Here is a 13,549-nt window from a genome sequence, read left to right as displayed (position 1 = left end):
CTTGTTAAGCGGAACTGGGTTCGACGTATGCTTAGTGTTTGTTTGTCGAAAAAAATATTATTGATATGACAGAACTCAAATAATTGATTTTTAATGAAAATATAATTGAATTATGTACAGAAATTTGTTATAACTTCAGATCGGGCAATACATAAACTGATTAAATAAACAAATCTTAAACTATATTATTTTTAATCTACATAATGCGTCAACAAATCAAAGTTATTTTCAGTGATATATCATGACACATGCATTGGTGTGAAGGTGAGAGAATTTCATTTCATAACGAGACATGTCATTACAATATAATTGTCATATCTACCATGACAGGAATGGTTAGTTCGTGGTGCGTTTAAATTTTCGACTTATTCACAAAATTTTCAATATTTGCAGACGTTTTGTGCATCAGTCGGTGCGAAATTGATGACAACTACAACACAAGACGACAAGAATTTCCTCTCCTCTATAGCAGGTGAATGGAAAAATATATATTTTATTTGAGTTGATCGCTTGCAGTTATTTAGAGATCTTGCGCATGAACAAAATTTTACCTGGGGACATGCGTTCATACGTGAAGTCATTAGCGCTGGGGACATGCGTATTGACTTGTACCTGGGGATCATTCGTCTTTTCTTTAGTTCAATTGTGTCATGCGACATGCGTAAATACTTGAGTTAATAAATGGTTTGTTGTTGTTTTTTTGTTATAAAAATATTACTTGGCAAGCATAAGTGTACTTAAAGCATTGCTTCGTTTCTTTTCCACAGGTAACACGGGTATTTACACATGGACTGGATTGCAGATGGAAGGAGGTCGAGTGACGGACACGTACACAAACACAACTGTCAGTATACAGAACTGGTGTAATGGACCATCAACGAGCGTAAACATGACGTGCATGGCCGTAGCCCATGACACAAAATTGATGTATGCTTCTTGTGTGTTTATTTATGCTTGCCATTTTCCACTGAAGACTGTATGCAAGCAACCGTTTGGTACATAGAGGGTGGGTATGCATGATTTTGATATGTTTTAAATTGTAATGTATTGTAAAAATATGTTACAATAACACAAAATAAGCAAGAACAATTATACATTGAAGACGAATTTCATAAAATGCAGCAAAGACAAATTAGCGCCCTGAGCCGATTGTGATGAAGATATTTCGTACATATTTTCCTACCATAACCGAAGCATTCGTCTTTTCATTAGGATCAGAGGAGTTAGTGTTCGTGTGTCGTATGAATAGATATCGTTGCAGGAAATTAAAATGATCCTTAAAACTAAATTTAGATTCACATCGTGCAAGCATGATATTCATACTGGAGAATTCGACTGTGTAGACATTTTCAGTTTTAGAATTAAATATCTGGCTTATTTCGAAACATGATGTTCTTAACTTTTACTTAAGTTATATTGAAATATATGTATAATAAGTTTGTTTACACATTTTATATAAATTCATAAATATCTAACAATATCGTGCATACCAACTTTAAGTTCAGTCCTATTGTTCTTTGAATGTTAAAAATAAATCACCGTGTTCGGAATATACGATTTTATACACATTATGAACATAAGAACCTTGAGGTTAATGCAAATATTATCAAATAATTTGATTCTTAAACGTTACATTATTGCAATTTTGCATCACTACGTTGCAAACTTATACTTGCTGCAACGCTAAATTAAAACAAATCTTAACATAAAAATAGGATTGCATTTACAATACATAATTATTTAGTTTATGTCATTCTGTGTGTCATATTCTATATTGTTGGACCTTTTTCCTAAAACTTGTCTTGGTTTGCAAATTTTTTTATAAACTATTCGCACTAAAGACCTTTCCATACATAAACCGTTGGAATCACATACCGACCCAGGTGTAAAGTCATTTCCGCGAATTTCGTCAAACTTTTACACAATCATTATCTCAAGTGTTTCAGTGCATGCGATTTGTGTCTATATAAAAGAATAATTTTCTTCAGCGAATACAGTCATTGTTTCGTGATTGACTTTTTTAAAGTTTAAATATCACATAAACGCTTCTGCAAACAACTCATCTTATGTTTTGCGTGAGATTTTCGTCAAACATTAACGAAATATTTACATTAAAGCTATGAAGCGTATATCCTCATAGATGTGTGATTGAGTTCATATTAAGTTACGACTCTTCTGAGCGCAAGAACTCACATACCCTGGTTGCAATGAATAATCTAAAAGTTCTTAAGAGCATACCGCAACCTTTCATTACAGCGTTATTTTCAAGTGTTTCTCTTGTTAAAAATTTGCGTGATGTCAGGACCTTGAGATTTCAGTTATGTCTCCTTTTCTAAATCATTAAATCGCACATTATGTCTGTGACAATTCGATAACAATGCGTACGTGGCGGTATATACACTTTCTTTGACATCTTGTTACTTTTTACTATTAACTAGATCTGAGGTTCAGATATTTTTCACCGGTGAAAACCCCGCAATGTCTAGTATTGTCCTTTCGAAAGCACATAAGGTGTTATTATTTGCATCTATTATCCTTTATCGTGTAATATTCGTAACAATATTTATCTTTTGAAAATGTGAATTTATTTATTCATATCATGTCTGATATTATTATTTACTTGTAACATTTGTGTTTTCTTATTTTGTGCTAAAAGAATTGACTAAAAATTTATATTCGTGTTCTTCGTTATATAATAAAATGAAAACAAAATGTCAGAATATCAGATGAAGTTTCATCTAAATGAGGTCAAAATGACGCATTTTGAGCGTGTTTAATGATTTTCTAAGAGTTAACCAAACCTGGTGATTCAGTTTTTAACCGGGATTAGGACCCGGATTATGAATAAGACAAGAGATGTCAGAAGACAGCGCGCTCAACTTTCCGAGTGCTTGACAGTATAACGTATCACCACGTGGATATTGTTCATATTCAATGTGGTGAAGGTACATTGTAATATAGTCATATTCTAACTGGAAGAGGACCATAATTTAAACATATTGATCGCTTATGTTTAAAAGTTGTGGTACATTATAGACGATTCTGAGTTCAGGTATATTTTCCACAATCTATTGAACATTTGTAAAGACTTAAAACAAACTAATAAGATTATATTTCAAGTTTATCCGGTCTTTAACATATACATCTTAAAGAACTACCAATAAAAATGTTTACCGTACAAAAAAATGCACAGACACAAACTACATGTATTTCAATATAAACGATTTTTGTCATTTTGGAGTCATAAGGTAGCTAGGGAAAAGCAACTTGTTTTGTCTCTGCTATTCACAAACAATTTCCATAGATAGATAGATAGATAGATAGATAGATAGATAGATAGATAGATAGATAGATAGATAGATAGATAGATAGATAGATAGATAGATAGATAGATAGATAGATAGATAGATAGATAGATAGATAGATAGATAGATAGACCTTCTTGAGAAGTTTGATAAGTTATTAATACCACACCGCCAGAAAACACTAAGCATGTTTGCTAAATGCATGTGATAGATCTATATTAAGAGGATGAAATGGAACACTGTGCAAAAGCAACTTTTCCTGTCTATCCCACTTGCAGATGTAATAATGCAAGTTGCCAACCAAAATGGGACTAATAAAAGCTCATATTACAGCTAGTTGCTGTAGATCTAACAAATTTACAATCACAAACAGTCTTTGATTTTGTGCAATGACAATGATAGATTTTAGAATAACAATTGCTCTCATGTTAATATAATATGTTTGAATGCTGAAGACATTTTACCTATGCTCACTTTATTACAGTATGCATTTTTAATAATTTATATTCCATTCAACCTGTGATCATAACGGTATGTGTTGCGCAAAACTCATTGATGCATCTACATATGATTTTTTATAACACAGGAAAGGCCAATGTAATGTTTCTTTATCAGAGAACACAGTGACCTTTGACCTAATGGCCAAATATGTAGTGTAATAATGTAGAACTCATTTAGGTCAGGTGTATCTTCATAGGAAGTCTGAAGATTGCAGATGGAAGCATTTTTGTTCTGAAGACAACATTAAAGTTTTCTAATAGAGGTTGAAGTGACATTGACATTTGACATTGCGATCTGACACTGGATTTTTGACCTGTAAAACTCATTGAGGTGCATCAATATATGAATTTTGAAGGCTGTAGGTGGAAGCACTTCCATTATACAGTCTATGATAAAGTTTTCTATACGAGATTTAAGTGACCTTGACCTAGCGACCTAAACTACGGTGGTGTGTATATATAAAGCTAATAAGGCTGCATCAGCATATGAAGTTAAATGTTGTTTGTTCAAAATTTATTTCATAAAAATAAATCGGGCGGTAAAACGGACAAAACATCGGGACGGACGTAACATACTGGGACAGGGACGGTCGGGACAAACTGATTCCTATATAGCTATATAGCCCCCAAACAGACTTTGTGGCGGTATAATAATGTGTGTGTGTGTGGGGGGGGACAACACTAGCATTGTGATAGCTTTTTTACATGTCTAAAGTGGACATTGATTAACCACATTATATATAAGACAAAGGATTCACGTTTCTGAAATGATGTTGGATGAAAGCCATTAAAAACGCAAATTTCTCCACAATAAATAGTTTTCTGGAGAAACCCTGCAGAGGTTATGGCAGACATGTGACAGTTTGTATAAATCCTTTAATTATTGCAGTGGCTTGCAAATTAAAGCAGTTTTTTCTCCCCTTATTGTCTGAACATGGCCCGTTTTGTCCGATCTTCTACTTCAGGGAGCCACATTTCGCTCATTTTTAAAGAAAATTTGTCAGGATTTTTTCTACATGTAACCCAATACCTTTGTTATCAATGTTAATTCACAGTTGTTTCAAATTGGACTCTGAAAAATTTATTTTTTCCAATTTACTGACCCTATGTTAATTCATGCCAAAATGCACACTGTCTTCTATGGTTTTACACGACCCGCAAGGTGTCTGGTTTCCTTGGGTGTAAAATATCAATAATATGCATCTTTTGAAATCGTTGTTACGCGAAACGATTGAATAATTTGGAGTTTTGTTGTTGTCGTTACATTTTGTGATAGTACGAGGATGGATTGCCTTAGTATAAAAAAATCACGAGTACGAGTGGCTGAGTGGACTAAGCGATAGACTTGAACTCCAGGGGTCAATGAATCCAGCCTATTTTAGGGTTACTTTTTTTTCTTTCTTTTATTTTATTCTTTTTTTACTGTAGCTTTTTAGATAAAATGTTTACATTTATCAATATTAAGCATTTCATTACAAACTTCAATACATGCCAAAATCTGTGAAAAGGCCCCTTTAAGGTAAAAACAAACAAGTTAATAACACATGCATTTAATTATATCTTCAAAGCACCAAAATATTTGAGAAACATAACATAAGAACACACTGTTTAAATGTTTTTAGTATGTCAAAGATGCTTAAATGGTTTTACTATGTCAAAGAAAGGACAACTTACCTAGTGGGGTTTAGGGTTACTTTTTTTTCTTTCTTTTATTTTATTCTTTTTTTACTGTAGCTTTTTAGATAAAATGTTTACATTTATCAATATTAAGCATTTCATTACAAACTTCAATACATGCCAAAATCTGTGAAAAGGCCCCTTTAAGGTAAAAACAAACAAGTTAATAACACATGCATTTAATTATATCTTCAAAGCACCAAAATATTTGAGAAACATAACATAAGAACACACTGTTTAAATTTTTTTAGTATGTCAAAGATGCTTAAATGGTTTTACTATGTCAAAGAAAGGACAACTTACCTAGTGGTCATATTTTTCAATGGACAGTGACCAGTTCCAAACTTGATCGCAAAATATCGCATTAGAAGGTATGTCAAATCAAGTCTCGTGACGATTGGATAACTGTTAAGAGTGCTCACACGATCCAACAGCTCGAAACCATTTTCGACCCCCGCTGAGATGTCATTTAAACAAATACTATGAGCAAATATCATGATAATTCAACAACAAATATGAGTTTTCGATATCAATGCGGGGAATCACGTGGTCAGAATTGAGAAAACATGGCCGCTGATGCATCGCTTAGATGAAAAATTGAGTGTTCAAACAGGTACATCTTCCTTATTACTTATTTGTTTTTAATCGGATGACGCCTATCATAGGGCCAGCCGGAAGCGGTTTCATCGAGTATCAACCGTTTCCCTCTGGTTGGTCTGAGTGTGGAGATTACTCATGGAATATTTTGCGATTTCCTGAACCGTCAATTATTGTTGTACACGGACTTAAAATATATAATTGTTTACACACTAACAAGGGCTGTTTGTAAAACATGCATGCCCCCCATATGGGCTGTCCGTTGTAGTGGCAGCCATTGTGTGAATACGATTTGTGTCACTGTGACCTTGACCTTTGACCTAGTGACCTGAAAATCAATAGGGGTCATCTGCGGGTCACGATCAATGTACCTATGAAGTGTCATGTTCCTAGGCAAAAGCGTTCTTGAGTTATCATCCGAAAATCATTTTACTATTTCGGGTCACCGTGACCTTGACCTTTGACCTTGTGACATCAAAATCAATAGGGGTCATCTGCAAGTCATGATCAATCTACCTATGAAGTTTCATGATCCTAGGCTTATGCGTTCTTGAGTTATCATCCGAAAACCATTTTACTATTTCGGGTCACCGTGACCTTGACTTTTGACCTAGTGACCTCAAAATCAATAGGGGTCATCTGCGAGTCATGATCAATCTACCCATGAATTTTCATGATCCTAGGCGTATGCGTTCTTGAGTTACCATCCGGAAACCATTTTACTATTTCGGGTCACCGTGACCTTGACCTTTGACCTAGTGACCTCAAAATCAATAGGGTTCATCTGCAAGTCATGATCAATCTACCCATTAAGTTTCATGATCCTAGGCGTATGCGTTCTTGAGTTATCGTTCAAAAACCATTTTACTATTTCTGGTCACCGTTACCTTGACCTTTGACCTAGTGACCTCAAAATCAATAGGGGTCATCTGCGAGTCATGATCAATGTACCTATTTAGTTTCATGATCCTAGGCCCAAGCGTTCTTGAGTTATCGTCTGACAACCACCTGGTGGACGGACCGACAGACCGACCGACAGACCGACATGAGCAAAGCAATATACCCCCTCTTCTTCGAAGGGGGGCATAATTAGCACTGTTAAAGTATCAATTGCTCGTGTGGACGCATTGTAACTGCCAAAAAATGGATTTTTCGATTGCTTATGGAGTTATTTTCAAGGTAAAGTTGAGTTTCGATTGGTTTTGACGAGTGTTGTTGAGCACGCACATGGTTGTTATACACGGACAACTTCTAGAACAACTGTTGTTGAGCACGCACATGTCAAGAATACCGTTTTCTCCGCCGAATAAGTCTAAAACAACGCCGCATTAGCATGTTACGGTACATGTAGCGATATACATATCTTATGTAAAGGCACTGAAAATGTTAATTCGTATACGAAATTGGCTATCTAGATCATCAAAATTTTATTTTCAATAGGAATTTTATTGCAAGCCTGTTTCGTCGTAGCTGCCCTTTGTAATGGGTTGTTATAAATTGCTGTTTTTTGCTTGAAGAAATCCCTTCATGAAATCGTCTTTTAAGTGCATGTTCAATTGTTTTTAGAACAAATTTTTATGCTAAAGGGACAAGTAACAAGGGCCTTTTTGTAAAACATGCATGCCCCCCATATGGGCTTTCCGTTGTAGTGACAGCCATTGTGTGAATATGTTTTTTGTCACTGTGACCTTGACCTTTTACCTAGTGACCTGAAAATCATAAGGGGTCATCTGCGAGTCATGACCAATCTGCCTTTCAAGTTTCATGATCCTAGGAATAAGCGTTCTTAAGTTATCATCCGGAAACCATTTTACTATTTCGGGTCACCGTGACCTTTACCTATGACCTGAAAATGAATAGGGGTCATCTGTGAGTCATGTTTAATGTACATATGAAGTTTCATGATCCTAGGCCCCAGCGTTTTCGAGTTATCATCCGGAAACCACCTGGTGGACGGACGGACAGACGGTCAGACAGACCGACCGACATGTGCAAAGCAATATACTCCTCTTCTTTGATGGGGGCATAAATATTAACACAGGATAACATTTTACCCGATTACTAGACAGTGTGTGACCAGAACATAAATGATGACTATGATTTGGCATTGGGCATGTATTTAAACAACTTGAAAATGCATTTTATTTCCTACAGATTGTGTACTGTGTTTTAAGCTTTCAGAGATCAGTTCATCAAGTATTTTTGTAAAAAGTATATTTTTTCGAGTGAATAAACTTAACACATTTGATGATGCATATTAGTAGCCTTTTTCGTCCCAGGTTAGTATTATCAGGAATATTTTTATTAAAATGATAATGCTGCATTGGTCTTTTTTCAGTACTCGTTTTACATCAGCCGGATTGAGGACAGACTGTACATATAACCTCGAAGCGGGCATAAAATCCTATAGCTACAGACACCAACTCAGACACATTTCAATTCACAAGGTTCACTAGTTTACAACAACAATCATCAATAAACTTTGATCCTATAACTTCATTACAGTAGCAATATAAAGTTTAGGCCAGCGTGACCGCAGGTAAGTTTTTCTGTATAACTTTGCTAAAAAAGCTATTAAATTATGAATATGAATTAGTACTGAAAATAAGCCATGTCAGACATAGAATAACGTATAATACGTATTAAATATGTTTTGGGCACGACATTTATATTCAAAATAGTAAGATTGTTTAGTATGGACTTGGAAGCTGCCATCGTTGGGAAAATCAAGAGTGAGGTATAATTATTTAATCTACGAAACAAATGGTTAAAAAGTTATGTTTGAAATTACCGTTGTTAAACAAGTCTGTCATACAATCTGAAGCCATTATCTGATCGAGCTGTTATTGTGGTAACAAGCAGAAAATTGTATTGGTTTGACTGTTCATACATTTGTCAAGATTTGGCAATATAACACTTTAGCCACCCGCCAGGTGTGAATACATACTAGTGAACACAATGGGCTCATTCCGTTTGCATATCCACCCCATCTGGCGGGGGCTAAAGTGGCATTTTGCCCAAGATTTGATTATGTTTAGACTAAACTTCGATTATTGACAATTTTAAAGTGTAAGAATCAGTTACCAATATTATTTCTCTACTATACAGCATGTATAAAACCAATAAAAGCCTCAAAATATATCTTGCTTTAACAAAGTTTACTCAATGAAACAAATAATATGATTTTAACATAATATATCTATAACAGTGTTCTATAATGTATGTTCATCAGAGATTAGGCAAGATGTGAATCAGCAGATACAGATGAACACCGAAGTTGCAACAGTAACAAGAACGAGCCTCAGACTAAGTATGTAAATATGTATGTATATAACGATTCGTGGAAATAGTTTTATTTATATAAGCTAAAATATCAACTTTTAACTATAAAATGATAATTTCATATTCTTTAAAATGAAATTATTTACTAACAATGAAACGGGCATACTGAACCAATAGAATCATATCGTTGTTTAAGAATGACCATAATAACTTAGCTGATGGCTATCAATAATCAAAATCATTCAGAACAATGCTCATCATTTTTGTAAGAAGTAAATAGAATTAACCAATACAAACAGAAATATTTAAACATATACAGGTCACTGAGCGAGATGCAGATGTACTATCCAAAATAAAACAGCTTGGCAGACAAACAAGAAAAGTTCTACGAAAGAATCACAGTACTGACTGTTACTCATAAACAAATCGAAATATGAGTGAGTACAAATGAGTTTATTACCTAAACCTGATTTCAAAAATATTATATATGCATTGAAATAATATATTTTGTTCACTTGTTAAATGGTTGTTCCAATGCTGTCAAACCCACATAAACAAACAAGGAACTAAACTATCAGTGTATGACTCAGAGATATACAAGCACAAAACTATAAAAAAAAAACATGTATATTTAATAAGTTAATTTCCTGAGTAAAGTAATTTGCGACAATTGTATCTCGAACTCTTCTCCCACCCGATACAGCCTGAAACATATCTCCATTGGACACCTCTTCTAAAGGTTCCGGACCCACTGCTGGTTCCCCACACATCAACTGCAGATTATGAAGAACAGCACAGGCAATGATGATGCGAGTAACCTTGGCAGGCTTCATTCTAATCTGTTATAAAAAGAAATTGGAGAAATAACATTGAAAAATAATGTTACTTCAAACGTCATTGTTAAAAATGTTGTCAAATTTGTCCCCAATGATTGATGCTGAGTAAATATTGTTGTCCCGAGTGTAACAATTTACTAATATCTTATTTATTTCTTATGATATTTAACAGATAAACAAAAACATAGCTATACATGTTGTAATTGTTTGAGATGGCATTCAGTAATGTATCAGTACTTCACAGTAATACGAGAAAGTTGTGTATAATGCTGTTACATTGACTTGTTCAATACGTCAAAACGAGTTACATTTATTCATATTTGAAATATTCAGCATATTGTTCTGCCTATTAGTTAGATGAATTTATGAACTGAGGTGTGTCTATGGCATAAAAAATAATGTTAAGTGATTTATAACTTTTTTTTCCAAATCTTAGACTTGATATGCCTAGAAATAAAATGATGATGTCAATTTCCATTAACCATCTTTGTTGATTAAATACATTTTATTTTATAATATTAAATAAATGTTATCATTAATAATATAAACAATTTCCTTACATACCTCACCATGAAGGACATGAAAGGTTCTCTTCCAAACACCGAAGGCCCTTTCAATACTGTTTCTGGTGCCTATGTGAGCAGTATGAACAGTATTGTACGTTTCCTGAGCTTCTGACTCTGTGAAAACTGTTATAAATATGTTAATAGTTTTAATACTGAACTATTTATTGGAAAATAGTAAGTACAAAGAGAATCAAGGAAAATCTATTTCATAATTATATGTGTTGATTTTATGCTTAGCGTACATGAAATTTTGTGTTTGTTTCGTTTTGCTTTGCAGTTTATGAAAAAATACAACTGCCATTATTATATCTCCATTAAAAGAAATATGGAAATTTTCAACCCAAACTCCTTGCACTCCTTAGATGTGTATATCGCTACATGTACTAGAACATGCCAATTCGACGTTGTTTTAGACTTATTGGGCGGTGAAAACGGTATTCCTTGACATGTGCTTGCTCAACATCAGTTGTTCTAGAAGTTGTCCGTGTATAACAACCATATGCGTGCTCAACAGCAATCGTCAAAACCAATCGAAACTCAACTTTACCTTGAAAATAACGCCATGAGAAATCGAGGTTTCCATTTTTTGTCAGTTACAATGCGTCCACATGAACAATTGGTACTTAAACAGTGCTAATTAGTGTGAAAACAGTTATATTATTGTTAGTCCGTGTACAACAACAATTGACGGTTCAGGAAATCGCTAAATATTCCATGAGTAATCTCCACACTCAGACCAACCAGAGGGAAACGGTTGATACTCGATGAAACCGCTTCCGGCTGGCCTTGTGATAGGCGTCATCCGATTAAAAACAAGTAAGTAATAAGGAAGATGTACCTGTTTTCCATCTATGCGATGCATCGGCGGCCGTGTTTTCTCAATTCTGACCACGTGATTCCCCGCATTGGATATAAAGACAATTAGGAAAACTTTCCTGCTCCCTCCCAATTATTTAGCAACGTACCGAAACCGTTTTCGACATTTTCTGTAACATAATTCGAGGAAGTATTTCGAGCAAGTTGTTTCATGATAATTAGGCAAAATATATGACTTCTATTAAATGTGATTTGCAACTAGGTGGTTTAACGAATAATTGCTTCTTCTGTTTAACAATACTCCTGAAGACAAACATAATTAGTGCAGCTAAGATCAGCATTTTATTTCGTGTAACATAAAAACTCACTTTTCACGAGTTTTTCTATTATAAACTATGTTAATTCTGTAGATTTAAACTTACTTGGATACTTATTCAGATTTGTTTATAAACCATACCTGAAATTATTTGATTGAATTATAATGCCATTTTGAGACAAAATGAAAGATGATATCATTAAAACGTGTCTATGTTTGAAACGTCAACGTTAAGACATAAGGTTGTTTGAAAAAAAGGATACACATGCAGACAAAATAACGTGTTACGTCAAAGTTGTGTTTATAACGTTGAGAAAGTGATGTGTGAACATGGCACTCGTTGCGTTTGTAAAAAGTGCAAACATGACAACCGGACCATCGTTTTTTTTTAAGGATGTGCAAACGGGGTTCGCGAATACTTGAAGCAATTCTAATACAACAAGGGCTTGCATGTACAGGTGAGGTGTTTTATAAGTAACACCATTGGCTAGACTAATTACGTGTTTATGACATAGGTGTTACATGCCTCAATCGAGCAGTTATATTAGAGACTTAAAGCTTTAACTTTGATAGGAGAAAGAGGTAGAAATAAAATGTAAACCACCATACAATCTTAAGTTTTTATTATTAATATATTTACAAACGCAAATGTAATAAAAAGTTAGTAACGATACTCTACAGCTCTTGTGTGAAAACACCATATGTCTTCTCATTGTTTTTGTATTGAACAACTTCTGTGGAAACAGCACATCGCTCACCACGACTTTATATACTGGAAAATGTTAATGCTTTAATATGAATTTATGTCAAGTTCAAATACGCTAAATTACAGTGAACAATTATCTTATAGAAGCAGTTTCACCGTATTTCTTTACTGGGCGTAATAAGACATAGCACAGACTTAACGTGTTGTTCAATGTCCATTTTGAATTCCAAAAATGTCCTTAGATTTCTAGTGCATTGTGATGGTTTTATATTGGCATCTCTCACTTCATTGTTTAGGTCAATATGTTCACTATAAATTATGCACTTCTAACTTATCTTTTTCCAAATAATCTCACGGCATTCAGACCCAGTTCCGTAATATCTGATTCATTAAATGAAAGATGCCGAAAGTCTGTATCTTTGCAAGAATCTGTCGATATATCTTGTTTCAAAAATAACTTTTGTACGGTTACACTTTTCACAAAGTTTTAATGTATCCCTATTGCAAAGTGACAAAAAAACGCTACCAGTCTAGTCTGACTTTCTTTGTTCACATTTTTAAATGCACTTTTTGACAAATATCTCTGAAAATATTTCCGTAGACTTTCGCGTAACACATACAACTTACCGACGCACAGACACGGAAAGCTTCAACGACAACGACAGGTATCAAACAGCATTAGGGTATCAAGCAAATTGTAAACAATCATTAGAATCTTGACGTTATTAACATAAACTCACCATGTTTACAATAAAATGATAAATGTTTTATTTAACTGTTTATAGCAAAGAACATTTGACTGGAAGAGGTTTCGATACATATTGACGAATGTCTAAACAGACAAACAAGTACTATGGAGGCAAGTATAACCCCACTTGTTGACGTAATGCACATTTTTAAGTTTTGACTACTAAAATATCATTCTTTGCATCACATTGACAAATATGT

The sequence above is a fragment of the Dreissena polymorpha genome, chromosome 13, assembly GCF_020536995.1.
Source record: "Dreissena polymorpha isolate Duluth1 chromosome 13, UMN_Dpol_1.0, whole genome shotgun sequence".
Lineage (NCBI taxonomy): Eukaryota > Metazoa > Mollusca > Bivalvia > Myida > Dreissenidae > Dreissena > Dreissena polymorpha.
This window is presented reverse-complemented; position numbering follows the sequence as displayed.